Source organism: Heloderma suspectum, chromosome 1 (genome assembly GCF_057233095.1).
Source record: "Heloderma suspectum isolate Gila_16-S chromosome 1, 16-S_ref, whole genome shotgun sequence".
Taxonomy (NCBI): Eukaryota; Metazoa; Chordata; class Lepidosauria; order Squamata; family Helodermatidae; genus Heloderma; species Heloderma suspectum.
The window spans coordinates 264,944,494-264,961,870 of NC_139458.1; the positions used below are offsets into that span (position 1 = coordinate 264,944,494).

The following is a 17,377-nucleotide window of genomic DNA, read 5'->3' on the forward strand; positions in this document are numbered from 1 at the left end:
ATCACTCAAAGTTGTTTTGAACCTCCTATCTAATTAGGAGAAATCAGGGCTGATGTGCTCCATTGTAGTTTATGGATTAAGAAATAGCAACAATATCTGAAGAATAGTTTAAGAAATGCTAACAATATTTGAGGACCTTCAAGATCTGTTTGAAGAGAAGGATGGCTACATCAAGGAGAAAAAAAGTAACTGGATCTAGGGATGGGGGAGAATTTCTCCCCAAAACTACGGGGGGGCGAGTGCCAACGTATTCGGCCCCCCGAAGTAGTTTTGGGGAGAAATTCTCTGCACCCCCCCGCCCCCCGCACCCCCCGGGATGGGAATTACCTTTCCCGAATGTCCCTCCTGGCGGCGGGTCCCGGAGGCGGTTCGGCGGGTCTTCGACAGGGGCAGAAGCGGCAGCAGGTCTTTCGACCGGCTGCCGCCGCCACCATTCCAATAAAAGTAAAAAAAAAAAATGCCCCCGTGATAGGCTACGTGACGATTAACGTAGCCTATCATGGCTGACTTTGCAGATCTAGCCGTGATAGGCTACGTTGATCATCACGTAGCCTATCACGGGGGCATTTTTTTTTATCTTTTTATTTTGCGGCCGTGCGAGGAGAGGCGCCTCCTCCCCAGCCTGAATTTCGGCCGGGCGAGGCGGGAAGCCTCCCCCCCGGCCTGAATTTCAGCCGGGCGAGGCGGGAAGCCTCCTCCCCAGCCTGAACTTCGGGGGGAGCAGCAAAGTGCCTCCCCCCCACCACGAAGCAAGCTGTGAGACCAGGTAAGTGGCTTTCGTGCATCCCTAACTGGATCTCTGCCTACCCTCCCCCGTACCTCCTCTGGCAAAGGCTCTGAGAACCGAAGACATAGGGGAGTTATTTGCTCTGATAAAAACTTTGTCTTCACAATTTGCTGAACAAGCTAAGAGGTTGGATACAATTCAAAATTCCATCACAGCCCTGCAAAGCGCTGTGGATTTAATCAACACTTCTTGGCAAAAAAAAATGGAGGTGAAGGTTAACAAGCTGCAAGATCGAGTTGCAATGAATGAAACTGCATTACAAGCTTTTTTCAACAATTTTTCTGTCAGAATTTCTCAGCTGGAGGCTTTTACATGCAGGGCAAATGTACTTATCATTGGTATTAAAGATCTACTTAGTGATATAAATTTGTCTACTTTTGTAGATAAGCTTTTGCATGAGATACTCCCTGTGCCATCTGATTATTTACTTGATATTGAGCAGGATTCCATGTGCCAAATGCCAAAGGGACTGGTTATATGATTATAGTCCAATTTGCAAGAATCTCCACAAAAAATTATATCCTGAGTTTGGCAAGAGGGGGCGGAAATCTTTTTTGGAAACAAGATAAAGTTATGTTATTTCCAGATTACACCAAAGACGTTGCTGATAAAAGAAGGCAATTCATCAAGGTGAAAAATCTGGCAAAAGAAATGAACTTACAATATCACTTATAATATCCTGCTACATTTTGCATTTTTTCTGAAGGTCAGATGAAGATGTTTTTAAATCTCAAAATGGCGGAGGCATGGCTAAATGGAAAAATGCATGAGATTCCTGTCCCAGCCTCATGAACTGGAATCTACAAACATGTTTTGTCAACTGGCCGTGTTTAGTCTGTAAGATTTAGGGTAGGCCAGAGATATATGATGGCTCATATATAGATCTGTCTTTTTTCTCTTGTTTTCCCCCATCTTTTTTTTTCAAATCCTTTCTCTTTAAAATGGATATGATATATTGTACTTAAATCTACTGTTTGAGGGTGTATAGAAATGTGCACGCTCATTTATATATCTAGTACAAAATACATTAGTGATTGCTGTAAGGTTGTTTTTATTATATAATATTATAAAATTTATTAGTGATTTGTTATTATTATTATTTATCATTTTTAATTTCCTTCCTTTTTATTACTATTATTATCATTTTTATGAGACTGGTTAGTAAGATTTTTGGCTGTTTAAATTGTTAAGCTTTCTAATTATATGTTAACTGAAGGGCAATATATGGTTACTGGAAACAAATTGTAGGCCTGCTTCCTTGCTATAAGATTGATGATAGAATATTGAAATGTAAGGTTGATTATCTATGCTGTATTGAATTGTAATATTGCCAATGTTATAGGTATAATTTTTAAGTAGAATGGGCTTTGAAGTTGGTGTGTAATGGATTTTTTTCTTTTTCTTTTCCTTTTTTTCTTTTTTCTTTCTTTCTTTTTCTCCTTTTTGTTATTGCTTGTCCTCTTAAGAATACTGTATTGTTGGGAAACTGTAGTTACTGATTAGGTTGTTGGTACTGTTTATTTTATTTAAAAAGATAAAAATAGAATAAAAAGTATTAAAAAAACTCAGAAAGCAAAGAGCCATAACTTCTCCCTGTTTCCACTGATGCGTGTGAAACCTGGGCCCCTTTCAGCCCCCCTAGAGGGCATCCCACTTGCCAAATTCCAGGCACTTTGGCCCACTGGCTTGTGTGCAAGGTGCAGGTGAAATTAGATTTTTTTCCAGGAAAATTCCCAAAGCAAAGAGCTGTAACTTCTCCCCACCTCTGCCCTGCTAACACCCCAAAGATGCCTCATATTGCACTGAATTGCTTTGCCACACAGTGGACTGTTATTGGAATAAGATGGTAATTAATATAAATACTATGTGTCTCGTGCTTTTTCAATACCGCCTTGAAATTTGGATGTATAGAGTTTGTGGAACTACAGCCTAGCACGCGCACATACATGGACACAGACACACAAGAGCTAAAGAAAAGCAAAACTACTTAAGCAAATGATGGGTGTCTTTAATTTATTGCTTTATATTTCATGTTCTTTTATAGAGGGCAGGATAACTTCAAGAAATACAGGGCAATAGCACAGGCGATTAGATAACAGCCAAATCAAACCCTAATAATAATAAAAACCTTCTTTAATTTCTGTTTTGGGAAGGTCAACACAGAGAAGACACAGATGGTTCACTTCAGCATGTGTGTGCATGGCAGGGGGGACAAACACTACACACATAGGCTGTTATAATATGCCTTTTTTAAGGATTTTGAAAAAACGAAAAAACTAAATGCCTGAATATGACTTAAAAGGGGGGAGGGGGACATGCCCAGAAGTCAATGTTTGTTTTTAAAATTCTAAATAAGACTGGGTTTGTAAAAATCTGAAAGAGACAGAGTTGACACACAAAAATGACAAGGAAATAGAATGGAGAAAGCAGAAGTGAGGGTCGCCCTTAAACAACAAACACAGCCTTTTCTGGAGTCCACAAGCAACATAAACAAACAAACACAGGAATTGTGTGAGGGAGAGTGTAGCAGCAACAAGTGAGGAAAAGCTATGCTAGTTTGAAAAAATATGGAAAGGAGAAATGAATCTAATCAAATACAAATAACAAATGTGTCAGAGGTAGAAAGAAATAGGAGAAGGTGGCTGGAAGACGTGCTGCAAAAGATACCATCCCAATGGGGAGGATGATCAAGGAGTGAGGGAAGGGAATGCTCCCAGTGCAACCAAGCTGTTTCCTTTTAATTTAAATTCTGAGGAAAGCTTAATGGTGATCAAAATTGAATAAATTGAAGGAACAACTCCTAGGAAAGCAGGTCCACACACATGCACAAGCGATCATCTACCCACACTAGCCCTCTCTCCCAAAGACACACCTAGCGCAATGACCTCCTGCGTTCGCCTTCCCGTCTCCCGTCTTTGGGCTGGGAAAGCTTAATCTACACAATATTAGAGGCATAGAGGAGGTCCAGGGGTGTGGGAAGGGGAGCCCAATGGACTCCCAGACTAAGTCGGGTGTCTGCAATATCCCTATGTATGATCTGCCAGGCCAAACACAGATCACCAGCCATGTAGGTTGGACAGTAGGGCCTCAACAAATCTCTTATACTTCCTGGAAAGGTGTGTGGGACTGCTGCCCTAGGTTGGCAACAAATACAGGTAGTTTGTTGAGTCTCTGATAGGCCATCATATGTGGCTGGTAGGTTGTATTTGGGTTGGTGGGTTGAAAATTGTGAAGATCTGTTCCAGAACTGGAGTGTATGTCTGTGCAAATTCTTTGGAAGTGGGGGCACTGGAGGACACTCATTTGTAGGAACCATGGCAAAATTTCCAATTATTTGAGCTCACCATTTTTATTTGTAAGAATCCTCAGTACTTATAGATTTATGTACACCAGTTGCTGGGGAACATGGGTGGGAGCATGCTGTTGCACTTGTGTTCTGCTTGTGGTTCCCTGGTCGACAGCTGGTTGGCCATTGTATAAACAGAATGCTGGACTAGATGGACCCTTGCTCTGATCCAGCATGGCTCTTCTTACGTTCATAAGTTCTTTACCAGGTTCTATGAAACCACAGTACACTCCAGTACTAACAAGTGGAAACATGAAGTACTGCATTAGATGGCTGCTAATGCTATCCAGTGTGTGTGTGTCACCCACAAGTTGTTGATGCATTCCATTCCAATGATTAAAAGCTCTAATTTCTTTTCCCAGCATTTGGGATATATTAATTATTTTAAATTCTTTTTAATGGAAGAAATAAAACAACTCTCCCCTTATCTTTTAATTTCAATTTAACTTTAAAAATTAAAAATGCTTGCCACGTAATTGAAGTGAAATTATCTACCACTTTCCAGCACTTCCCATTCTGTCGAACTTTACTTGGGGAATGAAGTCCAAGATGGTGGTCGAGTAAGTCACTTTTTATATGTGAATAATACTTTGCTTTGCAGTAGACTGTCTTCCTCCACAGAAACTGCTTTTTCAAAGGAATTTTTATTCACAAGACACGCTGCCTCTTCAGAATCTGCCTCTTCGGCTTATATGGGCTGGCAGGGAGGGGGAGGAGTAGGGATGGATGAAAGTTCCTTACTTGGTCCCGCAGCTTGCTTCAAGGTGGAGGGGAGGCGCTCCATTTCTCCCCCCAAAATTCTTGGCAGGTGGGGAGGCGCCCCGTCCCTCCCCACCAAAATTCTGTCCGGCGGGGAGGTGCCCCATCCCTCCCCACTGAAATTCTGGCCAGGGGGGAGTGCCCCGCCTCTCCGGCCATGAAAGTTCTTCTGCCGGGAAGGTTAAAAAAAAAACAACCTTGATACGCTACGTAAAGATTTACATAGCCTATCATGGCTAGATTTTCAAAAAAACACTGTGATAGGCTACCTAAATCTTTACGTAGCCTATCATGGCTGACTTTGAAAAAAAACAAAAAGCATGTATGCGAATGGCAGCGCCCATGGGCACCGCCATTTGCATTCCTTATTTTGGCACAGGTAGTCTATGTAAAGATTTACGTAGACTATGGCGAAAATAAGGGCAACGCTATTTGCGTTGCCCTTATTTTCGCCGTAGTCTACGTAAATCTTTACATAGACTACCCATGCCAAAATAAGGAACACATATGGCGGCGCCCATGGGCACCGCCATTTGCGTACGCACTTTTTTTTTTTCAAAGTCAGCCGTGATAGGCTACGTAAAGATTTACATAGCCTATCACGGTGTTTTTTGAAAATCTAGCCATGATAGGCTACGTAAATCTTTACGTAGCCTGTCACTTTTTTTTTTTACTTGGAAATGGCGGCGGTGGCAGCCGGTCGGAAGACCGGCCGCTGCCGACGCTGCCGAACCACCGCCGTGAGGGACATTCGCATGAGGTAAGTCCCATTCGGGGGGCGGGGGGGCGGAGAATTTCTCCAGCAATTTTGGGGGGCCGAATGCATTGGCATTCAGCCTCCAGGAGATTCGTGGAGAAATTCTCCACCATCCCTAGGGAGGAGTCATGTTCTCACTTGCTTAAAATGGGTCAGATCCAAATTTAGACAGGTGCAGCAGGGCTGGCAGAAATGGACTGACCTGTCCCCTCTTCTGTCAGATTCTCAGGGATTCCCCCCCTTCCCCCTCAGTCCCCTGTATCACAGCCTACCCCATTCGACAAGGTCCCATGAGCCTCTATGTGAGATTTGGGAGGACTGGAGGAGATGCCTTCAGGAAAGGGCAAGGACGTTCTCTTCTGCCAACCTTGTTGTTCATACCTAAATCTAGATCCAACCCAGTATTGCCAAGGTAGCATTTTGATATAAACTAGTCCATTTCTACAATAACGGTATGCAGCAAGTGGATACATAATGTAGGAGTAGTGTGTCCTGAAAAATGCAAGGTAGATTTTAATAAAATGAAAATATAGCTGTCATCCAGAGATCTGCAGGTTTTATAGCAAAATTCACTCTCCCCTTTCACGATTATGACAGGACAAGAGGTTTGTCTACAGTGGAGAAGTGGCTACAGTGAAGAGCAGCATCATGTAAGAGACCATTCTTCCTGCCTTTCTTTTTTAAAAGGAAGGAATAGGACCGTGAGCTGCTTCAGCATTAATCCTGAAGCAGATCAGGTGATTCGGACCCAAACAGTCCAGTGCTGGCATGGGTTTGGAGTGTCCAGAAGCAGCTTGAAGCAGGTTGGATTGCTCTGAAGTGCTTCGTGCCGCTTCAGCCCAATCCGGACAGCTGCCTGCCCAGCCACACGAGCCCCCTGCTCCTGCTCACCTGGACCCACGGGGAGCATCCGCAGCCATCGGCGTCTTGGAGGGAGCTGCCATTTTCTTTTAAAATGGCAACTCTTCTTCTTATGGTAAGTAAATGGTGCATAGACTGTGGCTGTAGAGGGGCTATCTATGCAATATCACAGGTGTAAATGGGCCATTTACATCCATAATATTGTGTAGATGGCCCCTTTACTGCTGCCATTTATGAACTATTTACTTACCAGAAGAAGAGTTGCCATTTTAAAAGAAAATGGGGACTCCCTCCAAGACGCCGATGGCTGCGGGTGCTCCCCATGGGTCCAGGTGAGGAGGAGCAGGGGGCTCATATGGATGGGCAGGGGGCTCACATGGATGGGCAGGGGGTAGGCATGGGGCTTCTTCAGCTGTGCAGGTATGGGTGCAGGTGTAGGGCTCACCTGGATGGGGGGCACTTCGGCTGTCCTGATCTTGCTCCAGATCCAGAGGCCGAATTGGGTCGGCCCAGCTTGAGATCAGCCCCTGGTGGATTGGGGCCAATTTGGAACTCCAGGTTGCAGATTGGGGTTCCCTGAACAGCCCTAATTGTGACACAAGCCTACCGGAATGCACAGCAGCTGTGCCCCTTAATTCCAGGTGTGTATGAACTATTATGATTATTCAGTAGTGTGTGAGGGAGGTAGGGATGGCGGAGAATTTCTCCACGAATCTCCGGGAGGCCGAATGCCAACGCATTCGGCCCCCTGAAATTGGTGGGGAAATTCCCCGCCGGCTCCCCACCCCCCACCCCAGGATGGGACTTACCATGGCCGAATGTCCCTCTCGGCGGTGGGTCCCAGCGGCGTTTCGGCGGGGGCGGGGGCGGCGGCCGGTCTCCTGACCGGCTGCCACCAGCACCACTGCAAAAAAAAAAAGTAAAGTTAAAAAAAAAAAACACCCGTGATAGGCTACGTAACGATTTACGTAGCCTATCACGGCTAGATTTCCAAAGTCAGCTGTGATAGGCTACATAAATCGTCACATAGCCTATCACGGGTGACTTTGAAAAAAAAAAAGTGCGTATGCAAATGGTGGCGCCCATGGGGCGCTGCCATTTGCGTTCCTTATTTTGGCACGTCTAGTCTATGTAAAGAGTTACGTGGACTATGGCGAAAATAAGGGCAACGCAAATAGCATTCCCTTATTTTCGCCGTAGTCTATGTAACTCTTTACGTAGACTAGACGTGCCAAACTAAGGAACGCAAACGGCGGCGCCCCATGGGCGCCACCATTTGTGTACGTGCTTTTTTTTTTTCGAAAGTCACCCGTGATAGGCTGTGACAATTTACATAGCCTATCATGGCTGACTTTGGAAATCTAGTCGTGATAGGCTACGTAAATCGTTACGTAGCCTATCACGGGTGTGGTGTTTTTTTTTTACTTTACTTTTTTTTCGCGGCCGGGGAGAAGGGGCGCTCCTCCCCGGCCTGAGTTTCGGCAGCGAGGGATGGGGCGCCTCCCCCCTGGCCTGAATTTCGGCTGGGCGGGGCGGGGTGCCTCCCCCCCCTCACCTGAACTTTGGGGGGAGAACCGAAGCGCCTCTCCCCCACCGTGAAGCAAGCTGCGGGACCAGGTAAGTCCCTTTCGTCCATCCCTAGAGGGAGGGACTCCACATATGCTCAGTGATTAGCAATTTGATTTTTTAAGCTCTGCAGGAGTTCAGAAAGGGATGTATATGTCCCTGACATTTAAGTGAATGAAGAAAGCCTTGCTTATGTGTCATCTGTAGTATACTTTCCTGCACCAGAAAAGCCACTGAATAAAGGCTATTGTCTTCTTTGTTATTATTTGACATAATATTGGGCTGAAGTCTAAAACCAAAATCTCCTACTAAGTCTTGGCTTAAACTTCTAAAGTCCTCTTCAGGAATATTTTATCCAGCCAAAGATAAGTGCTATTATGTCCCATTGATTCAGTGGAAGACTTCAGTATATGCTTAACAGCACAATCCTATATATATCTACTCAAAACTAAGTACCATCAAGTACAATGGGATTTACTCCCAGATAAGTGGGTACAGAGCCAGCATGGTGTGGTGGCTAGAGCATTGGAATGGGAGCTGGGAGATCTGGGTTCTAGTCCCCACTCGGCCATGGAAGCTCACAGGGTGACTTTGGGCCAGTCGCAGACTCTCAGCCCAACCTACGTCACAGGGTTGTTGTTGTGAGGATAAAATGGAGACAAGGAGGAGGATTATATACACTGCCTTGGGTTTCTTAAATAGGAAAAATGGTGGGATATAAATGTAATAAATAAATAATAATATAGGACAAACTAATATGATGAACCTATCAATTTTTGTTTCTCTCCATTTCCCATTGTTCCAATCTTAAATTGCCAAATTTTGAGAATGTTTCCAATCTTAATGTTAGTTCATCCCAAACTCTGAGAATTTTTTTTAAGTTCACATGGAAATCTCTACACGTTTATGTGTGCATTTCTCCTAATACATGCATTGTTGTATGAAATTTCAACTAACATACATATCTTCTTGCAAACAGTTTCCCTAATATAATTCCTTTTTAATGTAATTTCCATGAATATATGCATTTTTGCAAGCACATTTCCCAAATATACATATTTTATAAGTTTATACATTTTGGAGAACTCCACTGCTAAATTCAAAAGAGTGCACATTTTTGAAGGATAATTTCAAAACTGTATTAATTTGAAAGTTAATTGGGCATGTTTGCATTAAAACATGAAAAAAAACTAGTTTCTCCCCATTCCTAATTTAAACAGAAGAGAAGAGGGAGATGGAAGGGTGGGATGAAATAGTAGCAGGTTGAAGCATCCTAGCAGAAACTCCACCTGTTCCACTAATGCAGCATTGATGGAGCTCTAGTGGGTGTAACAATGTGCTGGCAAGAAACACTAACGAAAACCTCTGAAACTTCACCACAACTCTTTAAACGTCCCTGCTCAGAAGAGAGAGAGAATTAGCAGAAAGCAAAGAACAGACTGGAAACAAGTTTTACATCAACATCCCTCCCACAACGCACAGTGTATTTTACCAGGAGAGCCTTGATAAAACCATTCCCTGTGACTTGAAGCTACACACCTCAATAGGGTTGGCGGAGAATTTCTCCCCGAAACTTCGGGGGGCTGAGCGCCAACGTGTTCGGCCCCCTGAACAAGTTTTGGGGAGAAATCCTCCGCACCCCCCCCGCCCACCGCACCCCCCCCCGGGACGGGACTTACCTTCACCGAATGTCCCTCCCAGTGGCTGGTCCGGCCGGCGGTTCGGCGGGTGTTCGAGCGAGGCGGGAGCGGCAGCCGGTCTTTCGACCGGCTGCCGCCACCGCCATTGCAATGAAAGAAAAAAAAATTCCCCCTGATAGGCTACGTGATGATTCACGTAGCCTATCATGGCTAGATTTGCAAAGTCAGCCATGATAGGCTATGTCAATCGTCACGTAGCCTATCACGGGTGACTTTAAAAAAAAAAAAAAGTGTGTACGGATAATGGCGGCCCCCATAGGGAGCCGCCATTCCCGTTCCTTATTTGGTCGCTGTAGTCTACGTAAACATTTACGTAGACTATGGCGAAAATAAGGGCAACGCTATTTGCGTTGCCCTTATTTTCGCCGTAGTCTACGTAAACATTTACATAGACTACAGCGACTAAATAAGGAACGCGAATGGCGGCTCCCTATGGGGGCCGCCATTCGCGTATGCGCTTTTTTTTTTTTTTTAAGTCACCCGTGATAGGCTATGTGACGATTGACGTAGCCTATTATGGCTGACTTTGCAGATCTAGCCGTGATAGGCTACGTGAATCGTCACGTAGCCTATCAGGGGGCTTTTTTTTTTTTTTTAACTTTCACGTTCGCGGCCGGGCGAGGCGGGAAGCCTCCCCCCCGGCCTGAATTTTGGCCGGGCCGAGGCGGGAAGCCTCCCCCCCCGGACGGAACTTCACGGGGGACCAGCGAAGCGCCTCCCCCCCACCGCGAACGTCCTTCGAGGAAAGGTAAGTGACTTTTGTCCACCCCTACACGTCAATCACAAACTTCAGTCCCCAATTTTCCTTCCCCTTCTCCTAGGGATGGCGGAGAATTTCTCCACGAATCTCGGGGAGGCCGAATGCCAACGCATTCAGCCCCTCGAAATTGTTGGTGAAATTCTCCGCCCCCCCGTCCCCCAGGATGGGACTTACCTCCCTCAAATGTCCCTCTTGGCGGTGGGTCCCGGCGGGAGTTTGGGGGCATTTCATCGGGGGTGGGGGCGGCGGCCGGTCTTCCGACTGGCTGCCGCCGCCACCATTACAAAATAAAGTAAAAAAAACACACACACACCCATGATAGGCTACGTAATGATTAACGTAGCCTATCACGGCTAGATTCCCAAAGTCAGCCATGATAGGCTACATAAATCATTATGTAGTCTATCACGGGTGACTTTGAAAAAAAAACGCAAAAAAAAAAAAGTGGCCCATGGGCGCCGCCATTTGCATTCCTTATTTGTTCCCGGTAGTCTACGTAAAGATTTACATAGACTACGGCGAAAATAAGGGAGCTGCCATTTGCGTACGCGCTTTCTTTTTTTTTTCCAAAGTCACCCATGATAGGCTACGTAACGATTTACGTAACCTATCACGGCTGACTTTGGAAATCTAGCCGTGATAGGCTACGTTAATCGTTACGTAGCCTATCACAGGTGTGGGTTTGTTTGTTTGTTTAGTTTTGTATTTCGCGGCCGGGGAGACGGGGCACTTCTCCCCGGCCTGAATTTCGGCTGGGCGAGGCGGGGCGCCTCCCCCCCCGGCCTGAACTTCGGGGGGAGAACCGAAGCGCCTCCCCCCCACCACGAAGCAAGCTGCGGGACCAGGTAAGTCCCTTTCGTACATCCCTACCTTCTCCCCACCCTGGCATTTTCCTCATAGGGAACATTTAGGGAGAAGTTTTGCCATTTTTGCAGACATGATCTCTCTGGGTCCCTTTGCCTCTGAACCTCCAGATTGCTCAGAAAGCTTTAGGAGGACCCAGGTTCACTTCAGAGCAACATGGAGAGAGCTCACTTCACCTCACATGTCATCCCAATCTCTCTGAAGTGGCTCACTTTGGCTCAGGATTTGGGATTTGTCTAAATCTGATGCACAAACCCCTAAAAATGAGCTATTTTGCTAGATGAGTATTTTCAAGAATGGATCATTACAAAGCAGCAAGCATATGTATGCCTGCTAGCAACTCTTGAAAGTCACGCTCTGACTTCCTCTTCAATACCACTTCTTTGGACTCTGACAAATAATAAAGGCTGTTCACTCCCTTACTGTCTGTATAGTGAAATCCCATTCCCTAGTGACTGTATTTATTTCAACCATTTTTCATTTCAGACTTAGCCTGCCTAGGCTGTGATTGAAACTTGAACATTAATCAAATAAAAGAAGGCAGGAAAAAAGAAAATTAAATAAATGCTCTCCAGGCTACTTCAACTCCCCTTAGTTTCTCTTAGCATCCCCCCACCTTTCTTCTCTTCTCTCTCAGGTATAGATAGCAAAAATGGATAAAAAACAATGACTCTTTCTGTGTTTTCTTCTAAAATTATCCATATATATATATATATATATATATATATATCTAACTCCATTCTATTTCAATAGTGTTAAGTTCCGTTCACTTGGGATTGTATATTATTTATTTTTTATCAATTTATCCCCAAGACTCAGTGGGATACTGATTGAAAAGCTTAGGTGAAAAATGTCAGAACGAATATTGAAGAAAAATGTTTATCCCATGCGCTATGAGTCTGGGGTCTGTCTTAACAACTTTTCTTCCACCCAGTTTTTCCCTGACTCTAAGCTGTCACCTGAGTAAATTGATTTAAAAGACAGGGGGAACAGAAGGGGAAACACAATCTCTGTTCTATTAATATGTCACAGCAACCCAATAGTGAGGTTTAGAATTGTTTTCTTCAAATAACAGCCAAAAGGTGGTTTGGATTCTCAGCTGAGGTTTCTACACCCAGGCTTGATTGCCCATTTGGTTCCAACCAGTGGGAGCAACCCAAGAAAAAGTGAAGTGTACTTAAAATCCCATTAAACTGGAGATAGGGTGCTTCAGTGCTTAATAAATCACCTGATTTTAACAGCACTGCTTTATCTAGATTAATGCCATCTAGCAATTTTTAATATCTCTAGATTAATGGCATATAGCAATTTTATTTATTTATTTTATTTATTTAAAATATGACTAGGCTGCCTTTCAGGGCCACCTTTTTGGTTCACCAGGGCATCAATGCTCCATCAGATGTATGAACCCACAAGGGCTGCCCTCTTGTTCTCTTTGTTGACTCAAGGAATACTGGGCATACCAGAGAGCTCATTGTGAAAGTACTGAGTTGTATCTAATGTTAGTTCCACTTGGAGTAGAACTATTTAAATAAATGGGACTTAAATTAGACTAACATTGGATGAAACCCTCTGTATGCAGAATGCCATGTACTCACTGGTACCCACCAAATCTAGACCCATTTCAAATCTAGATTATCTAGACCCATTTCAGTCGGGCTTCAGGCTTGGGCATGGGACAGAAATGGCCTTGGTCGCCTTGGTAGATGATATGAGGAGGGCTCTGGATAGCAGTGAATGCTCCTTCCTTGTTCTCCTCGACCTCTCAGCGGCTTTTGATACTGTTGACCATGGTATCCTCCTGGACCGCCTGGAGGGGTTGGGCATTGGAGACACTGTATTGCGGTGGTTCTGGTCCTTCCTCTCCGGCAGGTACCAGAGGGTAGCACTGGGAGAGGAGGTTTCGGACCCGTGGCCACTCATTTGTGGGGTGCCACAGGGTTCCATCCTCTCCCCGATGCTATTTAATATCTATGTGAAGCCGCTGGGGGCTATCATCAGGAGGTTTGGGGTGCGGTGTCATCAATATGCAGATGACACGCAGCTCTACCTCTCATTCAAATCTTCACCAAGGTTGGCCGTAGAATCCCTGTCCAAATGTCTGGAGACAGTGAGTGGCTGGATGGGGAGGAATAAGCTGAAGCTGAACCCTGACAAGACCGAGGTACTTTTGGTGGGAGAGAAGAGGAGGCTGGGGGATGTTGACCTGGGGTTGAATGGGATATGGCTACCCTTGAAAGACCAGGTCCGCAGCCTGGGGGTCATTTTAGACTCCCAGCTGTCCATGGAGGCTCAGGTGTCAGCTGTGAGCCGGACAGTGCTGTGTCAACTCCATCTGATACGGCGGCTGTGCCCCTTCCTTCCCAACCATCTGCTCCGATCGGTAGTACATGCCCTGGTCTCCTCTCGTTTGGACTACTGTAATGCGTTCTACGTGGGGTTACCCTTGAAGACGGTTCGGAAACTGCAGCTGGTACAGAATGCGGCGGCTCGCCTGATTAAAGGCAGCCGCCGGCGAGATCACATCACTCCAGTGCTGAAGGAGTTGCACTGGTTACCAGTTGTTTTCCGGGCCAAATTCAAGGTGTTGGTTTTGACCTTTAAAACCCTATATGGTTCCGGCCCAGCCTACCTTAAGGAGCGCCTCCAGCAGCACCAGACAGGCTGCTTAACAAGACCAGCTTCGGATGGCCTTCTCTCTGTCCCATCAGCCAGGACAGCTAGAATGGAGGGGACGAGGGAGAGGGCCTTTTCTGTGGTGGCCCCTACTCTGTGGAACTCCCTCCCTAGGGAACTCCGCCATGCCCCCTCTTTAATGAGCTTCCGTCGTGCATTAAAAATGTGGTTGTTCAGGCAGGCATTTGGGGTGGGTTAGGGTATTTTAGAAAATGTTTTTACTGTAGAATTTTATTGTTTTAAACTGTTTTATTGTATGATGTACATCGCACAGAGTGGCTGGGTGACCAGCCAGATCGGCGATTAATAAATTTAATAATAATAATAATAATAATAATAATAATAATAATATAAAAAATCCTGGTTCTCTGCAGAATTTAAATGCATCATTACACCTTGAGTGAAATCATAGGACTACCTATTTTGTAGAGTCTCAGGGCCAAAGCAGACATTACTTTCAATGTGTATCTAGCAGCTATGTTTTCTTTTCATTTTTACTCTAGAGTGGGCACAGGGCCTGATCCAGATTGGGACCTTGCCATAGGGGGTAGGGGGCTTTAAAGATCTGGATCAGGTCCCCTGCACCTACTCTAGAGTAAAAAAATGAAAACTATACAGCTGCTAGATACACATCGAAAGTAATGTCCGTCTTGGCTCACAGACATACGGAAGTTATTTCAAATACAGATGAGGTTGACTGCAATCTCAGAAACCCAAGGATAGGTGATCAATGTAGGACCACAGATTATGGCAGACTATAATCCAATCCCTCCTGGAGAGATAAAAAGGTGTGGGATGTCTTCATTTCCTTCAAAGGAATATAGGAAGCTGCCTTCTACCGAGTCAGATCCTTGGGGCATCTAGCTCATCTGTGTCTATGCCAGGGTGGGCAAGACACAACCTGCATGCAGTCCCCGTTACCCCAGCCCCCAGCCCCATTAAAAATTGTTTTAATTCTGTAAATTAAAACATTTACAAAAGTGGTATCTGTAGTGGCTATGGAGCACCAAAACAGTTAAATTTAGCTTGGAAGCAAGCTAAATGTAACATTTGGAGTACTCTGTAGTGCTATGGAGTGGGGGGGGGTCCTTTTTCATTGTTGCTTCTTTTTTGATGGACTGTATGGTGCCTCAAAATGCCCCCTCAGATCTCTCTCAAATTAGGAATGTCTGTCGCTGGGAATAGGAATGTTGTGGGAATCCAAGAAGCGGGTGGAGTCCAACAGATTCCCCCCCCCAGTTGGGCCTCCTGGACCCCATTTGCTGAGCCACTACCACTTACAGGGGCTGCTTGCCAAGTACCCACACAGTCCACAAGTGCCCAGCAGCTGCCCATCCCCTTAGTGAGCTGCCATTTTGCATAAAAATGGCGGCTTAGGGTTTTCTGGATATGTAATGTTATGCAAATAGAGGCTGTAAGTGGGGGATTTAAGCAAAATTACAGGCATGAGTGGTCCATTTATGCCTGTGATGTTGCGGAAATGGCCCCTTTATGGCTGTATTTACATAACATTACATATCCAGAAAACCCCCGAGCCGCAATTTTTATGCAAAATGTCGCCTCACTAAGAGGATGGACACCCTGCAGTACTAGCCAGATGCTCCAGAGGCCTGCATGGCAAGCAAAGGCAGGTGGCTGCTGCTTGGCGAGCACCCAGCAAAGCCGGACAGAGGTGAATCCGTCCATCCCTAGCTGGGAATTCCAGCCCTTTGACGGAGTTCTGCAGCACCCCCAACTCAGCTTGCATTTGCATTTGGACAGCCAGGAACTTTTTTGGATTTGCACACATGTCTATTTACACAAATTTTGAAAAATCTACCAGCTGGCCTGACTCACTGCAGACTGAGTCAGGCCAGTGGGCAGAAGTCAGAATGGAGTTTGAGGAGCTGAGCTGATAAAAGCTCATCGAGCTCCACCCCCCAACCGGATTCCTCCAACATCCATATGCCAAAGTTGCCCATCCCTGGCCTACATTGATTGACAGCAGCCTTCCAGGGTTTCAGACAGTTATCTTCATACGCTATACCTGGAGATGACAGGGATTGGATGTGGGACCTCTTGTATGCAAAGCAGGTGTTCTGCCTCTAAAAAAAATGAAGCATCAGTGTCTCAGCATTGACTGTATCTTGCCCTATGTTAACCACATGTAAATAAAACACACATTTTATCATACCTCTGACTCATGGTATGATTCTAAGGTAGCTCTTTCTTAGTTATTTAAGAGATTTTTTCACCCATCTTGAAGGCGCACTGCCCTCACAGGATGGGTTACAATATTACAATAATATAAATGAACAAGTTACAAGTAAACACACACACCAAAACCACAAGCAGCTAATGCTTTTTAAGCACTCCATAAAATGTATTCAGGACTTTTTTTTAAGCCAGTAGTGATGAGGTCATACATATCTCCCTATGGAGGGTGTTCCAAAGGTGTGGGGCCACCACTGAAAAAGCCCTGTCCTTGTGCCCTCCAGCCTAGTGGCACTTGCTGGTGGACCAGAGTGTAGGGAAGTCACTGTTCCTGGGGAATCTAAAGAAACCTTTGTGCATGTAGATGTGAGTGTAATTTTCCTAGATATGAAAAGTGCTGCGGGGGTTGTAAGTGGCATGTCTATTTCTATTGCTCTCATTTTGGCCAGCCCTCTTTCACAAACTTTAGAAAGAAAAGGTCTTTGGTTCCTGTTTACATTACTGCTGTGCTGAATCGTGCCCCCTATTTGGGGAGATCTTTTTCTCTCCCTGCGAAAAAGGCAGTGTGTGTGTGTGTGTTGCCTCTTTCACTGGGAGGGTGAGAATTTCAAATAACTTTCTTCTTGGGGTGGGGGACAGGGTTTCCATGTACCTTTTTAAGTTTGGTAGGTGGCTGATGGATCTTCTTTCTATTTTTTTTAATTACTTGAAAAATGTTCCCAGCATGAGTGTATGCCCTGGCCATGGGCTGCTAAGGTTTGGAGGTGCCGCGGAAGTGATAAGCCAGATCCACATTTGCTTACAAGGAGACTTTATTGAGTACTTAAAGCACACAGGTGAACCCAGTGGTTGGATCAGACAGCTTCTCTGAACCCAGAGCCAAGGGGTAAACTGGTTTTTATAGCATACATGTCAGCAGTGAGGCAGCATGATAGCTGCAAGCATTAATTAGCGTTCATCTGCAGCTTTCCCAGCACAGACTAACAGACCCACATCAGAGGGGAAACAATCAGAACTTCCCCAGCACAGACTAACAGCCCCACATCAGAGGGGAAACAATCAGAACTTTCCCAGCACAGACACCTGTAAACAAAGCCTCACTTCTCAG

At 45.3% G+C, this 17,377-nt stretch overlaps 1 pseudogene; it reads left to right on the forward strand.

Annotated features, from left to right (window-relative positions):
- The first annotated feature begins 6,832 nt into the window (after window positions 1-6,832).
- Window positions 6,833-17,377, forward strand: part of LOC146359063 (uncharacterized) — a 39,927-nt pseudogene continuing 29,382 nt past the window's right edge.